The following is a 24,717-nucleotide window of genomic DNA, read 5'->3' on the forward strand; positions in this document are numbered from 1 at the left end:
CTAACATCCTTCGGAGGTTGGTTAACTGAGTATCGAATGAGGTAGAATGATCACAGTACCTAGATGTATGACAACCATTTATGAAGCGCTACATGAAGTTAAATACCTATTTGGATTATCAAAGGAACAGGTTTTGTTGAGTTTCTATTTCAATTACCAATGTAACTTTCATTTGTTTGTTTTTGAACAGCGCTTGCACTTTCTTGAGAGTCAGGTTTTGGATGTTTCATTTGTAGTCTTGAAGATGTGAGACGCTAGAACACCTGTGATCAGTGTAATGACAATTACTCACCCTTGAGCAAAAACTCTGCTGCCACTGACCATTTCGAGTAATGTAGCCCATTGACTGCAAGGTTGAATGGATGTAAACTAGACTGTGCATAGTCATCATTTTACACACTGTTTTTATAATTAGAGTGTATATTAAATTATAAGTGTAAAAATTATCTGCCTCTACATGATTATGCCCACAGCACCGGAACTCTGAAAAATACAATTGTTCAATATGGGTTTGCTTTCACTGGAAAAAAAGCATAACTTGTTAAACAAAAAAAAAATAATTCTCAATTGCAATTTCTAGGAAAACATGCACAGTGCTTCTGAAGCTGAATGGAAAGAAACCATTCCCTTTATCAGTGTGCAGGTTTTTTTTAAAGGCTTCAGAGAAATACATTCTGTTTTAGAGGTGGCTTGCAATTATATCCATGTTGATAAAAATCACAAGAATCCTTCTGGTTTCTGTCAAGTAACCTGACCTTTGCATTGCCCTCTGCTCTAAACCGGTCTGTAAATGTACCCAGGAAAATAATAAAGCTGGCGTATTTCATGCGTAAAAAGGCCTAGTACGCACCTTATCTGGAGCCCTGCCTGTGGGAGCAGAGATTGTTTTGGCAACATGATATTGGATCACTTGCTAAATAGTTTTATTCATTTGTAGAACACTAATATAGTTTGTGTTGCGATGCCCAGACTTCTCAGTACTTCAAGGTTGCGGGTACTTGAGAAAATGTCTGGGATGAACACAATAGCAAGCAACCTTCTAAATATTGCTACAAACCGTGGCGACGGTGAAACTTCTGTACAATTACTGAAGTACTTTGATTAAATGTATTTTGTTAACTACGAACTGCAAGCTTAACATCCAATCTCATGCCATTTGCGGTTAGACAATCCATGATAAACAGTTTAGTGACCAGAAAAGAGATCTTAAATAGTGATAAAAACATTTGATGTCAAAAGCAGTTCTTTGGCGCCCAGCTATGCTGTACTAAAAAGAAACTATTTGGATCAAGAAAAGAGCTACAGCCTCAAAAACTATACACAGTTTGAAACAATGGCATACTGCAGTCTGACTAGGCAAATGGAGTGCTGACAGGGTTGAAAAGTGTACCAAGTTAGGAAAAGAAGATACCTGTGTAGAGAAATTGCACCTAAAGTAGCTAAACCTTCCTGGGAAGATACTAATTGCTGGAGATTTGCAAGGAGTTTCCAAGACGATCAAGAGGAGCAGTGGAGTATAAAAGGGCACCTAAGAACAACTCCCTAGAGAAGCACATAGGAGGAGGGGGCATATCACCAAGTAAGTCAGGAACTGGGTACCAAAGACTGCAGCAAGCACACATTTTCTTCAAAGGACTCCCCTAGTGAATTCAAGGACATCAATGAGGGTGAACAATCTCTACACACTTGGCTAGAGAGAGATGCCAATGAATGCGGGTTACCTTGTTCCCCATACCATCTTATCAATTGCTCCCTACCAGACCCACCCACCACAGGCATGGAATAGCAGGCATGTCTGGGCCAATGCTTTTTTGGTGGAAAACGTGAGTCTTGCCTATTGTGAAGGCATCATGAAGTAAGACACAAACAATAGATTCAATGTTCAAATACAATACTGTTATTAACTTAAATGTTAGGATGGTGTAAGGCCTAACTTACCCTATGCTAAAGTTGGATTTCCCTACCTAAAGAAACCAAGGACAGTGAGTAAAGTTCAACTTAAAAGTCTGTCTGTGTCCAAAACCTATGCTTGCCCTCACAACTAATGGTAAACAATGGGCCTCATTATGAGTTGGGCGCAAAGGTATTACCAGCACCGGTAAGGACACCGGTGCCAGTAATCCCTTTGCGCCCTATTCTGAGTTCCCTTAGCGGGTCCCTTCCTTAACGCCTGGTCTGACCAGGTGTTAAGGACGGGACCCGTTAAGGGACTTTAGAGCTAATAACGGTACCGCAAACTGCGGTACCGTTATTAGCTACTTCCACATTCCCATTGAGCCCTATGGGGGCTGAAATGGGAATGGGGAATGGTTTTTACAATGGGGACTTACCGGTCCCTCCAATGTCGGAATGGACAGGTAAATCCCCATTGAACCAGGTCAGACTCGGAACCGGTATGGGAGGTAGTCATGGCGCAAATAGCGCCATGACTACCTCCATACTCGGAATGAGGCCCAATGTGTAGGGATGTCAACAACAAGCTAAGTAGTGTTCCAAAATAAAGTTCTGCGCTACTTCCAGCTCTTGGCTTACATTCCAGCTCCCCTTTCCCAAGTTCAAAATAGTTCCACAAAGTCTTGGTGTTCCCTTCCCCAAGAAGATAACACAGTTCCAAATGGGCCTCAAGGTCCCCTTCCCCAAGGCAAAAACTTGTCCAGCTTGCCAGCTCACAAGTGCACACTTTGGTCTAGTCTCGTAATATTCAACTTTAAACTCCTTCCGAGTTCTTAAGAGTGTACACAGATTGCTCTCTTCTGCTTCCACTTCAGCAATCTCTTTCATGCGTATCTGTATGGTTCCTTGGTTTTCACAAACAGGGTATCCTTGGTATAGGCGCAGTTGTCGGACCACATGGTCCACCCATTACAGGTCATGCAACTGTTAACCTTTGGCTTTTTTGCCCACACAGGTTTCTCTGTCACTGCCCCTGTGTTCTGGTTCAGAATCTGTACAAATATTGCACAAGAACAAAAAAAATGAAAGTGAGAAAATGTTGAAAGCAGTGTTAGAAAAAAACAAATGGAATAAATGTCGATCAAGGGGAGCAAGGTTGCAGGGGTGTCCCCCCGCTCTCCTTTATCGACATTCCGGTCCTTGGGGGTGTCCCCTGCTTCCATAGAAAGGAAAGCAGGGGACAAGAAAAAAACAAAAGGGCGAAATGGACCCTGTGACGCCGGTTTACTTCCATGTGCGTGAAGGGTACGAGCGTTGCAGGGGGATGGCGGAGGCACACTTCCTGTGTGCCACCAGAAGGTAAGTAAGGGGGTGGGTGGGAGCTGGTAGTCCAAAGTAGGCGTGGGAGAGAAAACCGAAAGTTATTTACGAAAAAATAACTTTTGGTTTTTTCTCCCTCGGTAATTTCGTAATCGTATATTTCTCGGTAATCCTTTTGATTCACTTTCACTTTGTTTCTCTTGCCAGTCTCTTCACTTTTCCACAATGTGTTCTTTTCACCAAGTTCACTCTGTGGGGTCTACTTTCCTTCACCACATAATTTCACACTCTTCAGTAATAAAGAAAGAGGGGTGCTGTGGTTGCCGAATCAGAATGTGCCAATCAATTGATAAGTACATAATTCACAAATAGATTTTTTGAAGGTTAATCATTTTTTAATAGTTCATTTTCCAAGAGTTATTCATTTTTGGGTTCCTTTACTGGCAATTCTTTGTACCTCTACACGTGTTTCCCCACCTGAATTTAGTGTATCATAAGGAGGATTTACAATGCATATAGCAATTTCACATGATTCTTGCAATTTAATTTGTGATCATGTCTTCCAACTTTTTTTGCTTGTTTTGATTTCTATTTTTTTTTGCGTTGCTCTTTTCCAAATTAGACTGATCACATGTTAAGTCCTATAATAATGAAACATGTCTGGATACAATTGTCTAGGACGCCATTCCTCAATGCGTGGGAAACCAAAAATGAATAACTCTTGAAAAATGAACTATTTAATAATGATTAATCCTTCAAAAAATCTATTTCTGAATTATTTACAGATCAATTGATTAGCGCATTCTGATTCGACACCCAGAGCACACATCTTTCTTTATTTCTTATATCCTTGGGCAGACACAAGAATTGTGGTCGAGATAGAAAAGTGACGCAACTTACATATATTAGATTATTATCGCCCAGACTTCCTTTTTTGATACAACCCTTCAGTAATGTTAGTTTGCTTTTCACTTTATATCAGAATTCGTTCATTGCCTTTCAGTATTTATTACGTGCATTTCACACCTGCTTGCTTTCCATTCATATGCTTCTCAGACATTTCCTTTATTTCGATATTCAATAATGCTTAATTCACGAGGCTTTCTCTCATAGTTCAACTTTCTCATATAACCCCTCACTTTGGGTTCACTTTCTCTTGCATATCGATTTTCGTTCATCTGGCAATTACATTTGCTTCACAAAAGCCCCAGGAGTGCTCCGGAGCAAGAGTTCCCGTTTTTTTAGCTCAACTGACCCTGGCGGCTCCTTCGGACCGTCTTCTTTCCTTGCTCTCTGCTCCGCTTACACGTCTCTATAACGCTGCAAGCCGCGCTCGAAATTTGGAAACCCCTCTGAGGGTTGCCGGCAGCTCCACTCACCACACGCGGATGCTGCCGGGAGCTGACAGCACTGGAGTCTCATCTATGACCCACATACAGACGTCTATGACTCATGCAGAAAGCTGTGAAGCTCTGGCGGATTGCCCAGGCCTCGCAGTCTCTCCTGGGTATTTGCCGGCATCCTGACCTCCAGACAGGATCCTCCCCGTCAGCCTCCCTCTTGACAAGATTTCTATCCTTGCAGGCCTGACGGACATGGCCCGGCTTCTCTCCTACTGGTCTCCCTCTCTGATTGTCGCCTCCACCTTTTATGCACCTGCAGCCACTTAACAGGATTCAGGTGCGAGTCCTTGAGCCTTGCCCGACCATAGATACCAGTGCTCTTTGGACATGCCTGACCCTCATAACAGCTTTCAGGCCTCTTCCTCGTCTCAGTACCAGAGTGGTGAAATGACATGTTAGTGAGTACTGCTCCTAGTCACCTCTTCCTCATCCCAGCACTTTAGTGGTGTGACTGAGGGGAAATGATAGAATGAGATTGGCAACAGCCTATAAAGGAAGGGGGAGGGTAAGGTTTGTTATCACAATGAAAAGGGGATAACATACCTCGCCTGCGGACATCCTCACCCCAAGCCCCAAGGACCTTACACCGAGGTGATCCTCACTCGCATCTCCACCCGCAGGGTCAGGATCCAGAAGCGATGGCCTTTCCCTGGCCACCTGAGATGAGGATCCACAGGGAGTAGGTGTGAGGATGCCCTCAGGTTTCTCACACTATCTAGCCATGGGAAGGTTTTTGGCAATTGACTGGGCCATTTAAAGAACACTAGCCAAAAGGAATCTCTACCTGTGGAGGAGGCCTGAAATTATTTTTTAATTAAGTCGTACAAAAACAACATATTAGAAACAACAGTTTCATTAACCTAAACTAGATGGCTAACACATTTTTTAAAAAGCAACTTGGAAAGGATAGCACACAAGACTCATACATTCAGCCATGTAAGCCAGAAAAGGTGTCCAGGTACCTTCCATTTCTATTACTTAAAAAAGAATCTCTCCCTTTCAATACACAATCTATTTATTACCAGTGAAAATATAAAATAATCTACGTCCAGAAGTGGAGTTGAGCACTACTGCGTAAGGCAAACGTGTGAATATGTTACAGTCACACTGATGTAGCATCCTTAGCTGCCATGACGCGAAGGTCTGCCGATACATTATGGGTGACTGTACCGTTTGGTTGCCAACTTGCACTGGTTTCGCATTAGTGACACTCACCCCTAACCTAGCAGGAAAAAGAGCAAATCACCTGAAACCTGGCGTTTCATCGTCAGGCATGCTGTACCATGTACAATCTTATTGTGGGAACTTCCGCAACAAATGAATGGATGTAATCCAAAATGTTTGATAACTTGTTAATGCTCTCCTAGATCATACTATGGGGAGAGTGGTGGGGCGGGATAGACAAAGCTTGCTAAAAGCACAAAATTTACCGGATGTTAAAAGAAGGCAGAGGCAAACCCCTCATCAATCAGGAGTAAAACATATAGAATAAAAGCAGGGTTGTTCCAGTGTGAAGTTGGGAGGGAAGAGTAGGGCATTGATGCTGACGCACCTAAAGTAGTGGGGAATCTGGAAGCCTATAAGGGACAGATCCCTCAATCCCTCCACCTAGGGGCCATCCTGAGAGGCCAAGGATAGCAGCCTACGAATTATGGCCGGTTATATAGCACATATATATGCCGTGTTAAAGTTACACAGCACTGTACTTTGAAACACATGAAGAGCTTCTTTAGTCTTGTGACAGTCCTATTGAGCAGCAACCCTCTTTTGAAACCAAAGGGGGTCTTTGGGGACTGGGGAATCCATTCGATAAGCAATGACACCCATGGAGGTGGCATTTGGGGGGGAAAAACACCCAAACCAACCTCTATGCTGGACCCATTCAATCATGCCTTATTGTCAGTAGCCTGGACACCAGAGAGAAGAAATTATATTCTTATACAGGGCCTGTATAAGAAAAATTTCTTGAACAACTGTAACGTATCAAATGGTAACAACTGTTTACTTATTGTAACCCGCAAGCAAGCCTCCTTAAGTTTCCCTAAAGCGCCTCGTTGCCTATGGGCTGTAGTGCGCTCTAATACAAAATAAATAAATAAGAGAAAAAGCTTGGAACTCTCATGTAGGACATCAAGGCGATTCCTCTTCACTCAGCCCTCTCCCCAGCGACTGGCCCTCAGAAAGCAGCACCTATTTTTCAGGGGCTGATCTAAGAAAGTACTTACCAAGACATCACTCCATATCATTGGAGTAGCCATGGAACAAGAAGCGACGTACACCGAACACCACTGAGAATGGAATGGGGATACAAATCCTGGTGCTTCTCACACGCACCTCACACACACTAATTCTATGGCTAATTCCCCTCACCTAGTGAGTCCCCCAGCAGCTTTGCTGGATTTCTGCTGTTTATTTGTTCAACTTGGTGAGAGTGTGAGCCTTTTTCCCACCATTACCTATGTTTTGCCATGTGTATTTCTACTGTTTGTGTGATCTTGGACTCTGGAGCACACCACTCCATGAGCCCCATTTTTGTGTGTGTTACACAGCACCTTCAGTGCAGTAGCACAGGGTTGTCTCTGAGACTTCCCTCTGACTCCATTTTCTGGGGCTGACTACCGTCCCCCAGAAATAGGCAAAGTTGCCATTAACTTTACATAGTCACGGGGGGCATGGCCTGGCAGCCATGGAGTAGGCTGTGACTCCATCATGCTCCGTGATCAGACGACGGATTCGTAGTAGCTTGGGCTACCAGACAACAGACTGCAGAACGAAAATGACTGCATAGACGTATGAAGGTGACTGGTGAAGGGCGCATCCACCCGCGAGCGTGTCGGCCCAGGAGAAAGGGAGATCTGACACTTTGTATCACAGATTGCAGCGGCCGTATGAGATCAAGATGGGGGCCGCTGCAGAACAAAGGGACCCGTGAAAGCAACCGGCGCAAGAGAGCGAGACGGACTGCTGGAGTGGCGATCAAGTATCAGGGAGAAAGGACGTGCAGAGGCGTTGTAAATGATAAGATGACCGCATGCACAGACAAAGAAGCAAGCAATACCCCAGGGAGAGTGACGACCGGGTGAAACGAGGCGGCGCTGCGAGGAGCGCGTTGTGGCCGGCCGCTGCTTGTTGAGATACGACTGCAGACCCGGCCCCTAGGATTGTTAAAAGCTGCCAGGCCTATCTTGGCAGCAGGATTGGCAGCACGCCCGCAGAGCTGGTGGATCAGAGGAGGCTTGTGGTCCGCGGCAATAAGCCAAGTGCTGGGCACAGTAAGCATTCAGCCTGTGGACATAAGGACCTGATCAGTAACTAAGGGGCGCAGATAAGTAGCTTCACTGGCATGGCCCTGAGTGCAACACAACACAGGTAGAGAGACGGGTTGTGCTTTCTGCACTTGCTCTTCCTGTGCTGCTTCGTTGCGGGCTGGCTGCGCACCATTATAGGATGTAAGATGGGGGGACCCTGCACATCACAAGGCTATTAAACAGAATCAGCCAAACCCCGGTATCGCGTTTGAGGTAACTCAGCGCCACTGTTGCTGCGGAGGGCGGCCTGCGACTCTGCACAAGACTTGAGACAAGCCAGTTGAGGAGGTGCACGAACACTTGTAATAGGGGAAGTGAGGAGAGGGTCACGAGCCCCCTCCCCCTCTGGAGGTGTGCAGAAACAGGCTCCCCCGGAGAAGGGGACAAGATTGTGTATAGCCCCCCTGGGGAGTGACACACAGCGGAGAAGTGGAGTCCGACATCCCTGCAGCGGTGCTGCGGACATTGGGGCGTGATAAAATGTGCTAAACACGCTCCAGGGTGAGCTGGATACCTGTGGAGGCTGAGGTGCAGGTGGCAACACAGGGGGTGACCTGAAAGAGGATAATTTGCCGCAGACAAAGGAAGGTACGTGGGAGAACACAACCCACCTGAAATCGGGGAGCAGCGCATGTTGCCACATACAGCGGCTATCGGAAGAGAACGCGCCCGGGCCAGATTGCTCTGGTGTAGCCGTAGAGCTGCAGAGGAACAGAACTAGTATGACATTGGTGGACCAGAACCGGACACACAAACAGGGCTGCGTTATGTCGGTTAAAGGACTTAGGGCCAAAAGTAAACAACCCATAATGGATACATTTGCTAAGACTCCATGAACTCCTACTGCCCCGGTACTGGGCTCAGCGACAGTCTCCACAGACAGTTCTCCAGGGGGGGACAATCAACAGGTCCTAGCAGCAATAACGGAGCTGAGGAACACATGGGGCACAGCAATAGCGGACCTACGAACGGCCCTCAGGAACAAGATTGATGCTGTGTGAATTGAAGTTACCCTGCTGCGACAAGACGTCAAGGCGCTGGCGGAAAGAACAAGTGGACTGGAGAGTGCGGTGAAAACCAATACGGAAGCCAGTACAAATAATGCGAAGGAGGTCCACATATTAAAGTAGCAGGTGACTAATCTAGAGAACCGAGCAGAGAAAGCGGAAGAGAGGGCGAGACGGAATAACATCAGAGTGGTCGGCTTGCCGGAGGGGGAGGAGGGCCAGGACCCCACGGACTATGTGGAAAATATGATCCTGCAAGAGATAGGGGCAGACAAGCTCTCGCATGGATTCACTGTCGAACGAGCACATAGGGCCCTGATGAGAAAACCACGGCCCGGGGCCCCTTGTCGGGCGATAATTGTGAAAATATTGAACTAAAAAGACAGAGAAGAAATCTTGGAATACTTCCGCAAAGATGGGACGATAGAAAGGGCATCTACTAACATCACAGCGTATCCTGACTACATGATGCTGGTGCAGAGGCAGAGGTACAGCTATGTGGCAGTCAAGAGGAGACTGCCGTGGCTGGTATGAAGTACATGCTTCTGTACCCTGCAAAGTTAAAAGTTTTTCACAAAAGTAAAGCTTTCCTTTTTGATACCCCAGAGGACACGGCAGCGTGGCTGGACCTGCAGGGCTGTCCGGATCGAGATGAGGAACAAGACCACACAAAACACGATAAGTGAGGGGGATGCAGCAGGACCACTGGGGTTCTAAGCGGTGGGGAGCCCCCGTTGAATTATGTTTGAACACTAGAATTGTATTATGTCACCTTCAGACTTATTGATCCTGCTGGACTTGAATATAGATAATAAAAAGCATAAATTGACTGGGGAGCACTAGATGTGATTAACAGTACCAGCAGTATGGAGGCAACCTACCCCCGAGAAGTTAGTAGTTAGACAGCAACTAGGGCGGCCTGACCCTGCTGAGCCGCGAGTACGGGCTATTGCCAGAAAGGGGTAAATGCGGGGGTGCCTGAGATCCAGGGATGTAGCTGGGCAACAGTTGGGGAGGGTGTTGTTGGGGGTGTGAGGGATTGGGAGGTGGACGGTTGGGAGGTGGGGGGGTTTGTTGTATTTTTAGTGGGGAGTTTAAGTTGGGGTACGAGCCTATACAGACGTTTCAAGCAAATGGATTTGGACCAAACAGGTGAATGGGAGGAGAGGGAATTTTGCCATGCCATGGGGGATCTTTAAGTTGTTACCTGGAACGTCAGGGGGCTCAATAGTTACTTGAAGAGGAATAAGGTCATGCTATACCTACGCAAGCAAAAGAGCTCTACTGCAAGAGACGCATTTGACACGAGACAAGTTGGGGATGGTTGGGAAGAAATGGAAGGGGACTGTGGTGGGTTCGTCATATTCAGCATATGCCAGGGGAGTGATTAGCTGGGTGGCGCCACACGTCCCATTTCAGCTGCTTCAGACGCTGGTTGAGGTGGATGGCAGGATGGTTATTATGCAGGGATTGGTGGAAAACAGTGAGATAAGTGTGGTGAATACGTACGCCCCGAACCACAATACGGCGGCATATTTTAAAACATTGAGTAATCACCTCAGCATATGTGCAGGGAGTGCGGTGATCTGGGGAGGGGACTTCAATTGTGTACTAAACCCTAAAATGGACAGATCAGACAAGAGAACAGATAGACCTACCCCATCTGCTAAGGCGCTGCAAACACTACTAAATGACTTTGGGTTTGAAGATGTATGGAGGGTGCGACACCCCTTAGAGAGGCATTATTCGCATTATTCTGCCCCGCAGCAATTACATACGAGGTTAGATTATGTTTTTGGCACACCCGAGATAGTGGCGGAGACCACGTACAATATAGAGCGAGGGTCCTCTCGGATCACTCGCCCTTGATCCTCGGATGGCAATATCCTCCTCCGAGGGTGAGGATTCCGACATGGCGCCTCAGAGCAGAAGCGCATAGGGACCCCCTTTTTAGGGAGGATATGAGGGAGGAGATTGTGAATTACTTTGAGACAAATACTGCCAGCGTGGACTTGGCAGGCACACTGTGGGAGGCCTTCAATGTAGTGATGAGGGGAGTAGCTATATCAAAATCCAAAGGGCTGCCGGGAGGGATCCTGGCTGACTTGCGGGAAGCGGAGAGTGAATTGGAAAGGGCGCAAAAGGGAGGAAATAAAACTAGAGAAGACGCCGTAGGGATACTCAGGCTGCAGCAAAGGTGTGCTGGGCTCTGGGAGAGACTGTGTAACCTCAACTACAAAACATATATAGAGAGACCGCATGCAGGAGGGGATAAACCTGGGAGGATCTTGGCATGACTATATAAAAGCGAAACCCCCAGACCCATGATCAGGACGATAATGAGAGACGACAGGGGGGTGGTGGACACCCAAGAGGGAGTCAACCAGGAGTTTGTAGACTACTACGGGCGGCTATATGGAGACGATGGGGTGGACAATTGTGCGATGATAGCGGAAACACTGGAGGATATAGGACTGCCGCATATTAGTGCCGAAGAGAGAGAGGAGCTAGATGAACCGATCACTTTGGAGGAGCTAGAAGAGGTGGTGAGGCAGTTGCCCACTAGTAAGACTCCGGGAGCTGATTGACTCCCAAGCAAATTCTATAAAACATTCAAGGGAGAGGTGCTTCCTCCGCTGCTGGAGATGCTGAACAAGGCATATGAGCGGGGCAGACTGCCCGAGTCACTTAGAGAAGCGGTCATAATACTGCTACCCAAACCAAATAAGCCTGGGCAGAGTTGCGGTTCATACAGACCCTATCGATGTTGAACCAAGACAGTAAAATATTGACGGCTGTCTTTGCAAATAGATTGAGGAGAGTCATTGGTAAATTAATACATCCTGATCAGACAGGCTATGTCCCCAACAGAAACATAACCAACAACCTTAGGAGGCTCCACAGGGTCATTGAATATGGAAACGAAAATGAAGGTGAGCTAGCAATTGTGTCAATGGACGCAATAAAGGCCTTTGATTCAGTGAAATGGCCATGGCTGCTGGCCGCCCTGACCGGCTATGGGATGGGTCCTGGATACCTGCAGTGGGCTAAAATGTAATATAGCGAACCGCTGGCCAGAGTTAAAACTAGAGCAGTGATATTTGAGAGGTGGCAACTCCATAGGGGCACCAGACATGGTTGCCAATGTCCCCTATGCTGTATATTCTGGCTCTGGAACCTTTGGCGATCTACCTGAGGCAACAATACGATACGATAGGCATCGCGGTCGGGGGTGAACAACATTTAATATCCTTATATGCAGTTTATGTGCTGTTATATCTACGACACCCAGAGGAAAACCTCCAATATATACTGGAAGTAAATGGAAAGATATGCAGAGATGTCTGGGATAGCGCCGAACCCTCAGAAGTCTAGCATGTTTCCATTAGGCGGATATAAGGGGGTCCACTTGGAAGAACTACCGGTGCTACAGATACCATGGATGGTAGGCACGTTTCGCTATCTAGGGATAGACATATACCACTCAGTGGCAGAGGAGCATAGGTTCAACACAGAGGTAGCTATCAAGAAGATCGAAAACTGCATGAGGTTTTGGGTAAAGCTGCCTTTAGCGATGATGGGGCGTGGAGCGATGCTGAAGATGGTGGTTCTGCCTAGGCTCCTGCATTACTTTGGGAATATCCCACACTGGATACCTAAGAAATTCTTCAGTAGATTGGACAGTATGTGCAGGGATTTTCTATGGCATGGCGCGGAACAGAGTGGCCCTCTGGAAACTTCAGAATTTCCAAGAGAAGGGGGGCATAAAATGCCCAATTATAAGGTGTATTATGTGGCGAGCCAACTTCAATATGTTTCTAAATGGCTCTCAGATGAAGTGACCTCTGAATCAAGGCTGTTTGGACATGATTGTGCCCCATTCTACTTGAAAGAGATGATGTGGTTGCCCGAGACAGAAATGGAAGGGCAACCTAAGTTGATGAAGCTCGGGTGGAGGATGTGGCGCAGGGCATGCCGGATGATGGAGAACCCATCCCATGTCCCTCGCAGGTGCCGCTGGTTGCACTGGCAGGAGGAGACAAGCAACTAAGGATGATAATCAGAAACCACTGGGAACCAGTTGGGTTAGCAACAATGGGTGATATTTGGCAAGATGGTACTATCACAGATTTTGAGTTGCTGGGAGAGGAAACTGGGTTACACATGGGCCAATATATCACGTATCATAGACTGGTGCAGAGAATAAAGAGAACATGGCCTGAAGTGGTACTGGCGGAAGAACCTGATGCTACCATAGACACGATATATGATAAAGGGGAGGGGGGGACATGAGATATCCAGAATATACGAGATTATGATGTCTCGAGTTGGCAAAGAGGTAGTACAATTGAGACTAGACTGGGAGGCGGAAGTGGGAACCCCGATGGATGATTGGTTGTGGAAAAGAGCCCAAGGGTACCACAAGAGGGTCTCAAGGAATGCGAGATTAAAGCAGATACAGCGATATATCACGCATAGGGCGTACATGACACCCCAGTGTCATGATCTCTGCTTCCAAAAGATCAGGACTTGCCCGACTCCCTTGGAAGCAGACCCATAACCCCGGTTCCGAGTGCCAGCCAGTCCCAATTGGGACCTTTTGGACCCTGTCCTGGCGCCAGTGGCACCAGGCTCATAAAGATGCCCAGTCCCAGCGCTGGAAGCGCCGGGCTCATAACTACTTTTCCTGTTGGGTGGGGCAGGAGCCACTCCCTAGATTCAGAACACTGGAACTCTTCTGGAAAGCAGGAACTCTTTTCTTACCTAGGCGTGGCTGTGGAAGGAGACACCTAAGCACTACAGGAGGCTATTTAAACCACACCCGATGGATGAATCTTGCTTTGTGTTATTCTGCATTCTCTGTAGCAGAACGCTCATCGTGTCTTCTGCTTCTGATCCTGGGCCTAAGGGAACAAAGGCTTACCATCCTGGAATCCAGTCTTCAGCAGCACCTGTAAAGACAAAGAAAGAACAGGTTAGCACTACGGTCTTCAGTGGCAGCGCATCTCTTACCTGGTCCATCGGCTGTCACCAACGCCTCGCGCTGCATTCCGGCATCTGAAAGACAAAGGCTTACCTACTCTTCGCATGCTCCGGAGGTCTTCGCACTGCATTCCGGCATCTGAAAGACAAAAGCTTACCAGCTCTTCGCACGCTCCGGAGGCCTTCGGCGCTGCATCCCGCATCTGAAAGACAAAAGAAGGTGCGTTTAAAGACATTGGGCAACTTTATTACTCACGTGCCATTACTCCTTCCCACGCCGAATCCAGTGGGTATTCCAGCACCCTTCAGCTTCTCTAAAGCTCCGAACTTGTACCTGCAAGATAAAAGGGACAGTTAGTGCGCATCGTGAAGCAGGCTACAAGCGCTTACTTACGTGCTTCCAGGCGCTTCTATTCCTCACGCGGGTTTGATCCTCAACTCTCATCAGCCCGCCATCCGCCATCGCCGGAACCCTGCAAAACAAGAGATATCATTACAAAAGACTTTTAAGACATTTGAAGTGCCCAGAACTTACCGTTCGTGCAGTTAACGACGGATAGCAGTCCTCTGAGGTCAAGAGGCCTGCACCCTTATCCAGTGAAGAAACTGGTTACGGCACCCTGCCCCGAGGCAGATGGAGAGCTCGGCGTTCACTTACCTAAGGTGAGGGCGTTAACCTTTGGGGTTCTACAGGAGAAGAGAAAGGGAAGAGGAGAGAGGCACCCAATAACCCCAGTTCATTAATCCCATATTTTCTATCTGCAGACATCTTACTCTTCGAGTCAGACATACAGTGCACAGAGGTCCAGCCCAAAGAGCCAACCGTGTGTTACACATCACCTTTGAAGATACGGCATTCACCCAGTCAAGACCGGCGCCTCTGCGGGAATCAGGTGAGCGTTACAGCCAGAGGATATCGAGGTTTAAAAATGTGGGACGGCAGCCATGCCCCAAGTGTGATGAAGAGAATGTGGGCATGGTGCATATGTTTTGGTCATGCCCGGTCATTCAACGTTTTTGGAGGGAAGTGGCACAAAAGCTTGCAGAGAGAGAAGTCAAGATTAGGGTGGATACAGTGTGGGCCTGTTTGTTGGGGGGGTTCCCCAGACCACGGGACCTTCAGAATATGAGCAAACTAAAAGACCTGGCATATGTGCTCGCAAAAAGGAGAATAGCTATGGGGTGGAAGACATGCCATAGGTCACGATTAGAGGTGTGGTGGAGAGATTTGCAGAAATGGGCAGAGGCAGAAGCCATGGCATGGCTGGAAGTGAGCAGTGCTGGGGGGGGGGAGGAAGAGGCCGAGACCCTGATGGCCTGGAAATTATTAATAGCAGAGCTGTTTGGATCAATACAAGACCCAATGGAACCCGTAGAAGGGGAGACCCTACAGTAGGATGAAGGAACGGAATGCGAGAAGTAGTAGGCTCGGAACGGGGAGGGAGGGATGAGGGAAGCAGTGAATATTATTAAGCGAATTATTATGAAAATGTTATTAATAAACTGCACGTTTGGTTTGTTTGTGTGAATAAACCAATAAAACTGTTTAAAAAAAATAAAAATTTTACACAGTCACTTTAAAACTATAGACCTAGTGCACCCCATCTTACATGGAGTACTGGAAAGGGTTAATTACTATCCCTTTTTGTCTGTGCCTCTCCGAGCTTTGTTTTGCTCTTTTAACATTTAGACTTGGCTGGTGGCAGTGGTATCTACCCTAACTTTTCTACCGCGATTATATTATATAAACGTGGTATTGTTCCAGGCTATTATATTAGCCTCGACCATAAACCCGCTTGACCAAATGCTCTTTCTTTTGGCCCCGGTCAGGTTTATTCGCCATTTCTTTTTGTTAAAGTCCTTCTTGAGTTTTATTTTGCACGGCAAACCAGGCTTGCCTTCTTTGTTCACCGTCTTTTGGCGGGCTTCTGCAAAGATTCCCTCCTCTTGGCGCCTGGGTGTCTAGGTGGGCTGAATGTGAGGGAGGGGTGTAGTCATCCCCTGCACAGGGTATCCTAGGAAACCCAAGTCGCACTTTGCCATGATTGGCTGAGGTGGTGGTCCGGGCCGGACAACCCCCCCTGCTGCGGAATTGACAGCCAGGCTGTGTGAATGGGGGATTTTCGCATAAAAGGCAGGACTCTTGGGCTGGAAGTCAGAGTCGACACTGGAACTGCAAGGAACCGAAGAGAAGCGGAGAAGACAGCGGCTGCTGCAACTACCAAGTCCCGGTGAAGCCCTGCTGCAGTCCTGAGCCATCTACCCTTCAACGACCAGAGAAGATCCAGTCCGGAGTCTTCTTCCCTTCAGCCTGGTGGGGTCAACTAGCTCATTCTCCACAGCCAGAGGATCCTCTTCGTGGTCCAAATCGCTGCACACTGCTGAAGTGGTCCAGATAGCCATCTGAAGAGCCTCTCCTGTTTTTAAGGAGCGCACCTTTTATTCGCCGTCGCTGCTGCTGGCCTCATCCCTGGGTAGTGCTTTCTCTTTCTTGCCCCCATGACTGAAGCTCCAGGAACTGTGAGTCTGCAGGAAACTACCAGGAACAACTGCCGTGGCACCAGCTTCTTCAGAGAATAAGGTACTGTGTCCGAATCCGAGGAACTAGGGTGAACCCCTTTTCTCCTCATCCAAGGCTTGTCCTCATCTTCCTTCCCTCTCATAACTTTTGCTTCCTCTCGTTGACAATATCCAAGTACTCCTGGCATCATTGAATCGTGAACTATCTGACTGTGTGATCCTCGACAACAGGAATCCTGTTCCACCTAACACTGGCGCAAATTGACTTTTATCTTTGGGTTAGCAAGTGTTCTCTGATGCTGTCTGCCTTGACAAAAGTATTGCTGATTATTTTTGCCCCCAACTCTCTTTCGTTAACTCAGGTGCTAAGTGTGATTTTACCCCGGTAACATTTCTGTCCGTGGATATGCATATCTTTAGTAAGGCCGAACTGTCATTACTGTCAAAAAGTGATCGCTTATGTATTCCCAGTAACGTCTTTTGTTTCACAACACCGGTCCGAAAATCATAAGGTACTTACCTTGAGTTGATTTATCCAAAGTGAATTGGTTGTGTGTAGTGTATTTTGCCGGTAAGATAGCTCAGCAGGTTGAGCGCTCGCTGCTGCGATCTGAGCGTGATCTGCAGGGCGCAGGTTTGAATCCTGGCAAGGCCAACTCAGCCTTTCATCCTTCCGAGGTCGACAAATGAGTACCAATTTCAGTTGGGTGATATTGTATGTAAATATGTGCTCTGTAAAGCGCTTTGGATTAAGGCGCTATATAAAATAACACATCATTATAATTATTTTACGTGTGGTTTAAATTTAATAGAAGTGAAGTGTTTTACAAACAGATGGTCAAAAATAAATGTACTTTTACTTTTTAACCAAAAACCTTGAGTCAGTGTTTGCTTGAGTCATAGTAATTGTGGTCCTTTGTGTAATCTCTACTACTGCTCATTTGGTCTTGAGATAAGTCTGGCTGCTCTGCTACTGCTACCACTTTAACAGTGTAGTATGGGCTTGTACCAAAGGTGAATTTGTATTGCTACTTGTAGTCTTAATTGTGTGTAGTGGTCCCCAAGGGCACTGCACAGGATTCTGCCTAACAAAAGCTATATTCCAGACTATGGGCAAAACCAGATAAAAGGGGGGCGAAAGCTTCTACATGCCTTCTGATGGCTGCATCTCAGATACTGGAAGACGTAAAAGACCTGCAGGGAAAAGCTAGAGTCCGAAGACTCAAGCCAAGGTGGCTAACAATAACATGGCCTGGCAGTGAATTTGGCAAGGAGAACGAAATGCTTGTTAGCAGGAGTGTGTTGATTTCACACTCTAGATCCTATAACGGTCATCTGTGGCTATACTATGAAATTATCTGAACAAAGAGAACCAAAGGAACACATGTAATCCAATGAGTCTGATGGGCGCTATATCTCAGGGACTGAAACGTTCTGGGGGTTATAACCCTCTCATTGAGAATAAATGAAGAAGTGACATGGGTGCTATGCCTCTTTGAATGCAAGTGGAAACCAATAGGAAAGGTGGGTGATTTAACCCTTTAGGGTAAAGATTTCAAGTTGCAAGCTATTCAGTGCCATAAAAAGTTGCTCACCACCTCATCTACACATACACAGCAGACCAGTTGTTTCTTGCCAAGGGTCAACTATCATGAGCCAATGGCTAGTGGCGAGTACAAATGATGTACCCTGACGTGGCTGTGTCTATTCGATCATGGAAATCTAACAAGGAGACCAGGTCCTTTAAGTCGGACCTCACATTGTGAGTAAAACCATCCCAACACTTCAAGAACAACAGTCCAAGTTAAACTGCAGTTGAAGGCTCCTGGACCAGTGCGTGCGTGCGTGCGTGTCGCGAGGGGAGTATCAGCCTCATGAAGAAGTGGGGCCATATCCACATTATGAGAGAAAAAAAAGAACATTGGGCTGCTGCTTGCAACGCAAGGCTACCTAATCCAACGTGGCGCCTGCCGCACATGCTCTGTGCTACAGGGTCTAGGCCACAGGAACAGGGTCTCAAGAGTGCCCTGCCATTTGCGTAGCACTTCCAACAGGAAATGCATACAACATGGAAGGTGCTCATATTTTCTTTTGTTTAGAACATGAACATCTTCCAGGCTGCATCTATTTTCCTCCAAGATTGCAGGTAGGGGGCTTTGCTCCTCCATACCCACAGCTCGTGTCCTTCGCCCTCTGCTCCCCTTGCTCCCCTCCACACACCAAAAGGCTTTTTTGGGCTGGTAAAGGCCTCCCTCTGGCATCCCATCCCACTGTTGGGGACATGCAGCTTCCCGTATCCCACGCTCTTCCTGTGCTACAGGACGCTTTACCCTCTGATTCCACTGTTGGGGGCATTCGGCCCCAGGTCCTGACACTCACTCTCCCACCCACCCATTTAAGGGTTTTTTTAATAGTCAAGCTACTATAGGCCTTTCAACCCCGTCCCTCACACGATCCGATGTGGGGGGCATTCAGCCACAACTCCTGGCCCCAGACACCCAATCTCTTCCTGCTCTTCCCCCCTATACACCGACTGGGTCACTTTTTAAAGAAATATACTAGCAGCCCCATCCTCTGCCCCGAATTTCTTTTTTAAATGTACCTGTAGGGGCAGGTGGCACAGGGTGTCGTTTCTGCTCCTTAACTTTAAATAACATTCTATTTTGGGGGTAGGCAGCCCCTCGCTGAAAGCACTTGCCCCCTATTTATGGGGAAAATCATTGTGTGAAGGGGGTTGGCAACCTCAATAACATACGCCAGCAGTCTGTGTGTTTTGCGCTACTGAAGATAAATGTGTCTTGGAGGTAGGCACTGTAAAGAACTCATGGTGGCAACAGTAAAGACAGACACAAGTGATCACAGTTCAAGGGTGTTTATTAATCTGCAAAGGTAGGTTGGAGAAGCGCCTCATCTAAACCTAAATCTAAGATGGGGGAAAGCTTCGCCCATCAAATAATAATAAGGCAGTCCTAGTGGCGTTGCGTCAAATAAAAGGGCCTATACCAAGAAAAACCTATTGCCAATCCTTACGCAGAATACTACAAGAACTGTGGGATAATGTTCTTAAAAAAGTAGGAAGTGTTCACTAATAATAAGTCAGAATGAGGTACTTGAGGTCTCCCTTCCCCATGTTTTCAGCACGGGACAAGGTGGGACTTTGGAGCACCACGTATGCTCGAGCTTTTCCAGTTCGGTGCTTAAGTCTCTTTTCTATCAAAAAGTATTTTGCCACTGAGGGCCTGATGTATTCAAATATTGAACAAAGAGTTCCTTTTCACATATACATTGGGTGAAGTCTATTTCTTCCACTGAGTCGCCCTCTTCCGGGTTCGGACACTTCTCAATTTTCACCCTCTCTCCGCTGGGTTCACTATGGCTTTCAATGCAACTTATTTGGTGACTTTCGCAAGTCTTTTTTTTGTACAGTTCACCGTGGACATCCCTCAGCCGGGTTCACTTTTGTCAACACACTGTATTTCGGGACCTCAGACTTTGTCCCCTCTTTATCTGCATCCCTCTTTCGGGTTCCCGTTTGCCAATCGCAACTTTTCTCATTCAACTCTTACGATGCAGGATTTACTTCCCTTAGCTTCACAATCATCTGTCGGTCAAAGACTTTTGACTGTACTGAGGATTTTACAAGACCCCTGTATGACCACTTTGACTCCCCTTCTCGCCTTTCCCAAGGCCTTTAATTATCGGGTAATTGCCCAGAGTTTCCTGAGTGAGCACCCATCTGGTGCCCTACCCCTCTGTTGCTGGTTTTCCCACTTTCACATCAATCACAAATTATGCTTTCAAAGTTCAATTAGCCGTTTGCAACTTTTCGTTCAAAACAGTTTGGTTTCTTATCAACTCTCCCCTCGACTCACTGGCTGTGATGAACCACTTAGCTTTCTTTCTGGTTGGAGTCAAGGTTGGTACCACAGAGACAAGCATCTCTCCCCGGCGGAGGAGGGTCTTGTGTACTGTTGACATCTGCTGCAACACACACTGGCTATTGTTTGCGGTCTTATGATTCCTCCTGCAGAGGTTTCACTGGCCTTGGTCGGAAAGGGCAAGGTTGCTTCTCTCCTTGTCACCCTCTCAGTATGCGCCGTCTTTCCCCTCCTCTTGAACTGCCATGCTGAGTTAGCTCCCTCGAGGTGCGGTCTGCTTTGCTGGTATTGTGCTCTACCTTTTATCCCTGTAGGGAAGGGAAGGGAAAGGACCATCAGGTGTGTGTGGTTCTGGTCAATTGCCTGATCCTGGTGTTGAGACATGTGTCAGGTAAATAGCTCGAGTGTTAGTCTGTCATCCTTCGTAATATGCGAAAATGTTCGCATCAGAAAAGTGGGAGGGAGGTAAAGTGCTTGTATATCCTATGTGGTAGGTTGGGGAAAAGAAGTCAGAAGAAGGGGGATACTGCGTCTCACCCTTCGGGGTCCCACTTCCACTCCCAGAGGACCCCCCCGTCCAGGTGAACCTCCCTCACTGGTCCACCCCAGGAACTGGATCCAAATGCAATGGCTGCGTCCTGGCTACCTGGATGACAGACGCCCCAGGACCAGTCAGGGAGACAGACACCTTCAGGTTTCTCACAGCACCAGAAAAAATGAAGGCTCGCCCCATTATGCAGAGTGACAGCAAACTCCCATTATAATTGTGTGCATTTGCTGACTTTTTGGGTGGTGGGCATGAGGAAGCAGGGGTTGCAAAACGCTGATAGAAGCCACAATGAAAGTTACTTTTTCAAACTAACATTTCAACTGCTTTTCCATTGTTTTCTTCCCTTTGAGATCCACTATTTAAATCACTGGTCTGGCAAAATTCAGGACAACCAATCCACCAGAGTAGGATCTTGCGAAAGCACGCAGCAGATAAGGATTATTTTAGAATGATGTTCATGCTTAAAGTGCCCACGACCTGGAGCTGGTGGCTTGTGTGGATGGCTTTTTAAGGATGGACATGCAGGACAGATGCGAGGGTTTGGGTGGGATGGTCGGAGGGAGATGTGGGTGTGATGCTGACAGAGTCACTACTGAGGACTAGTACTTCTGGGTATTTTCTTTTCAGTGCACTGCAAAGGGAGGTAGTGGTAATGCCGAAGTCTCACAAGAACCATAGATGGGAGCACATTTTCTGTGACAAATATTATTCTAACTGCTGATGTCACTTTTCAGTGTCCCGAGTCAACACAACCTTGTCCCAGAAAAGGTAGCGCCTACCAATTTCCCAGACGTCGCTGCATGTGACATCTGCTGCAGGTCTTGTCAAACTAAACAGTCGGGTAAGGATTTTTATTAGCAGGATCCACAACTGGTGCATTATGTGGAGAGACCTGACCAGCAGCCATGCATACTTATGGGTAGCAACAGCAGGGACTCCTGTGGAATTTTGGGTAGAAACGTATTATGGAGTGCTGTAAAATGGGGGTTTTGTGGTGATGAAGGCTCAAAGCTTTCAGAACTGTTCACTGGTAAAGAAGATTTGTGTGTGAAGTGACGAGCAAAGCAGGTCAGGTAGCGCGGAAGGTTCACTGGAGCCAAAGCTGGATCTTCACTCTGAGAGAGAGGCATTGCTGAATGTGTCCAGTACAAGCAATCAATGACGTCGCTTACCTATATTTGGATGGTGGAAAGTACCAGATATTCAAACAGGGACCCACAGGACATGTAGAACACTACACCACTTGCAGGGTTCTATTAAAGCAACTGGTTCTTTCCTTCCCCCAATTTTGCTTCACAGCCGTTTGGTGAGCTTGTGCTTTTAGCTTGCCTGCATTTTTGCTAGGCGGGTATACAAGCAAGCATGTGATATGCATTAAAGTAGGATTTTAAAGCACCACCTATAAACTGAAACTAACGATTTGGAATACAGGTAGGGAGTGATGGCATACGAGAAGGGACATAATGATAGTAGGTGTTTGCTTCTTTACCCATCCGTTGACTGCCATGGCCATGCTTATTCCTATGGCCATTGCCGCCCACTTTCTGCCACTCCCCGCCCATAACACACCCTCCATGGATCTCTTTGAGCTACCTTGATCAAGCCTTAAAATCCAAAGTTGCACTCAAAGATCATATGCCAGGTTTTGTGCACCATTTTCAAGGTTCCACCATTAACCTCCATTTAGTATCATTACAGCAATGTGAGGCAAATATCTTTCCCATATCTACACAAAAGCCAGAACTGTTGACATTGCCAATGCTTGTTTTATCTTACGTCACCCATTAAGAAGAACCCATTTTGAGATGAAGTGCTTTCTTTCGGCCAAAAAAGTGAGTATGAAAAGGAAGACTGAGACAGAAAAAAACATGCAAAGTACAGGAAGTACAATGGCACATATTTACAATTCGGATTCACTTCAATTGTGGTTGGCGGTGAAACTAGTCCTCACTGTGTGGTGTATGGACCAACTTTGGCAAATGGTGAGCCAGAAACCAACAAAGAAATTAAGATGCCATTTGGCAAGGGCAGAGAACGCTTTTTTTCACAAGTTACAATCAATCAGTCAGGAGAAAATTACTGTTATATATATATTGCTTCTACTCCAGCTAGTGCACAGATGGTAATAAAGTGGTTCTACCAGCAGCCATGGTAGTGTGCTGGAGACTAAGTGCTGAGAGTATAGCAGGGAAGTCAAATGTTATCCCATTGTCAGAAACTACCATCAGCCACTGTGTGTCTGAGATGTCAAAAAATATCAGTGCGCCGTTAAATTGTACAGATGAAGACCAATCTGTTGCCATTTAATTTCCACTGGCTGGTACTGCAACAACAATATTGATGGATTTATTGTTTTGTAAGGCAACAAAAACACAGGCAACAACATCAGAACTATTTGATGTTTTAAATGTGATTCCTTGAGCAGCCACAACTGGAAATGGGAAGTACGTGTACGAATCTGCACAGATGGTGTGTGGCGATAGGACAAGCTAGACGGCCACATGCTGCGTGGATGCATTGAATGATACACAATGAAGGATTTGCTGTTCCGAATATGGATACCGGTCTTGCTTATGTAATGAATTCAGCCATAGCAAAATGAAGCCCATCAAAATGCAATCTTTCTTTGTTATTCTCTTTGCAGAAAAGTAGACGGAACATGATGGTTTGCTCTTTCACACAAAAATGTGAAAAGGCTATCCAGGGGAAGAGCACAGCAGTGTGTGTTTGGACCAAGAATTGAAGTGTGGCATTTCCTTCTGGATTTGGACACTGGCAAAGCATTCAAATGTTGTACCTCTCCGCCCCACCAGTTGCTGGCTTGCGCTCTTGGCTTACTTTGCAGATGTTTGCCAAATTGAAGCATCATTTGTTACAAAAGATGAATTCTCAATTGCAACTTAGTTTTCCATCTTATTAATTATACAATCCTAAAATGCTAGGAAAATAAATATGCACAGTGCTTCTGTTTGCTCCATGAGCATCTACATACAACACAGCAAAAGCAGAATGGAAAAACCATTCTTTTTAACCCGGTGTGCAGTTTCTTTTTTTAAAAGGCATCAGAGAAATACATTCTGTTTCAGAGGCTTTTCTACATGGCTTGCAATTACATCCATGCAGATAGAAATCAAAGGAAGGGGTCTGGTTTCTGTCAAGTAACGTGATCTTTGCAGTGCCCTCTGCTCTAAACTTGTGTGTAAATAATAAAGCTGTCGTATTCTCATGATTTTCATGTGTAAAAAGGACTCGTACAACCCTTATCTGGAGGCCTGGCTGACAGCCTAAAGTAACCTAATTGGCATCTGAAAATAACGAAAACCAATGTGGTGAAGAATGCCAACCATACATTTTTAGAAAGAGCACAGGCAGACCCTTTGAAGAATGGATCACATGCGCAGGTCACAAAAAAACAGGCAGTGCCGAAAGTAGCGACTGATTGTAGGGCACATTTCAGAAATTAAAGGGTTGTGTAACAAAGCGCAGTAGCACATGTATGAAAATGTTATCACAATCAAGAGAAAACAACGCATTTCCTACAATACCACATTCCCACAAGTGTCCCAATAAAAATGGTACCTCACTTGTTTGGGTGCACTGTCCCTGGCCAAAAAGGAAAAAAGGAAATGGCTAAACCACAGGTATGGCAAACGCTCTGGGAAGAGTGTATTGGGCCTTGTGGGCTGCCCATAGATTATGGGCTGGGGCATCACTCCCACAAATGAGAACAATGAACCACATATATTTTTTGGATTGAAGAGACATGTGGGAATCAAATCAAATACACAGAGTATTAATTGATGGAACAAGAATGTATAACCCAGAAAGCACTGCAAAAGCGGAAAGGTGGAAATA

At 46.5% G+C, this 24,717-nt stretch overlaps 1 protein-coding gene across 4 annotated transcripts in view; it reads right to left on the reverse strand.

Annotated features, from left to right (window-relative positions):
• The window catches only part of PTCD2 (pentatricopeptide repeat domain 2), a 298,424-nt gene that overhangs the window by 257,428 nt on the left and 16,279 nt on the right, over positions 1 to 24,717 (reverse strand). The window lies entirely within an intron of this gene.

The sequence above is a fragment of the Ambystoma mexicanum genome, chromosome 6p (genome assembly GCF_040938575.1).
Source record: "Ambystoma mexicanum isolate Mex_15411 chromosome 6p, UKY_AmexF1_1, whole genome shotgun sequence".
NCBI classification, from domain to species: Eukaryota; Metazoa; Chordata; class Amphibia; order Caudata; family Ambystomatidae; genus Ambystoma; species Ambystoma mexicanum.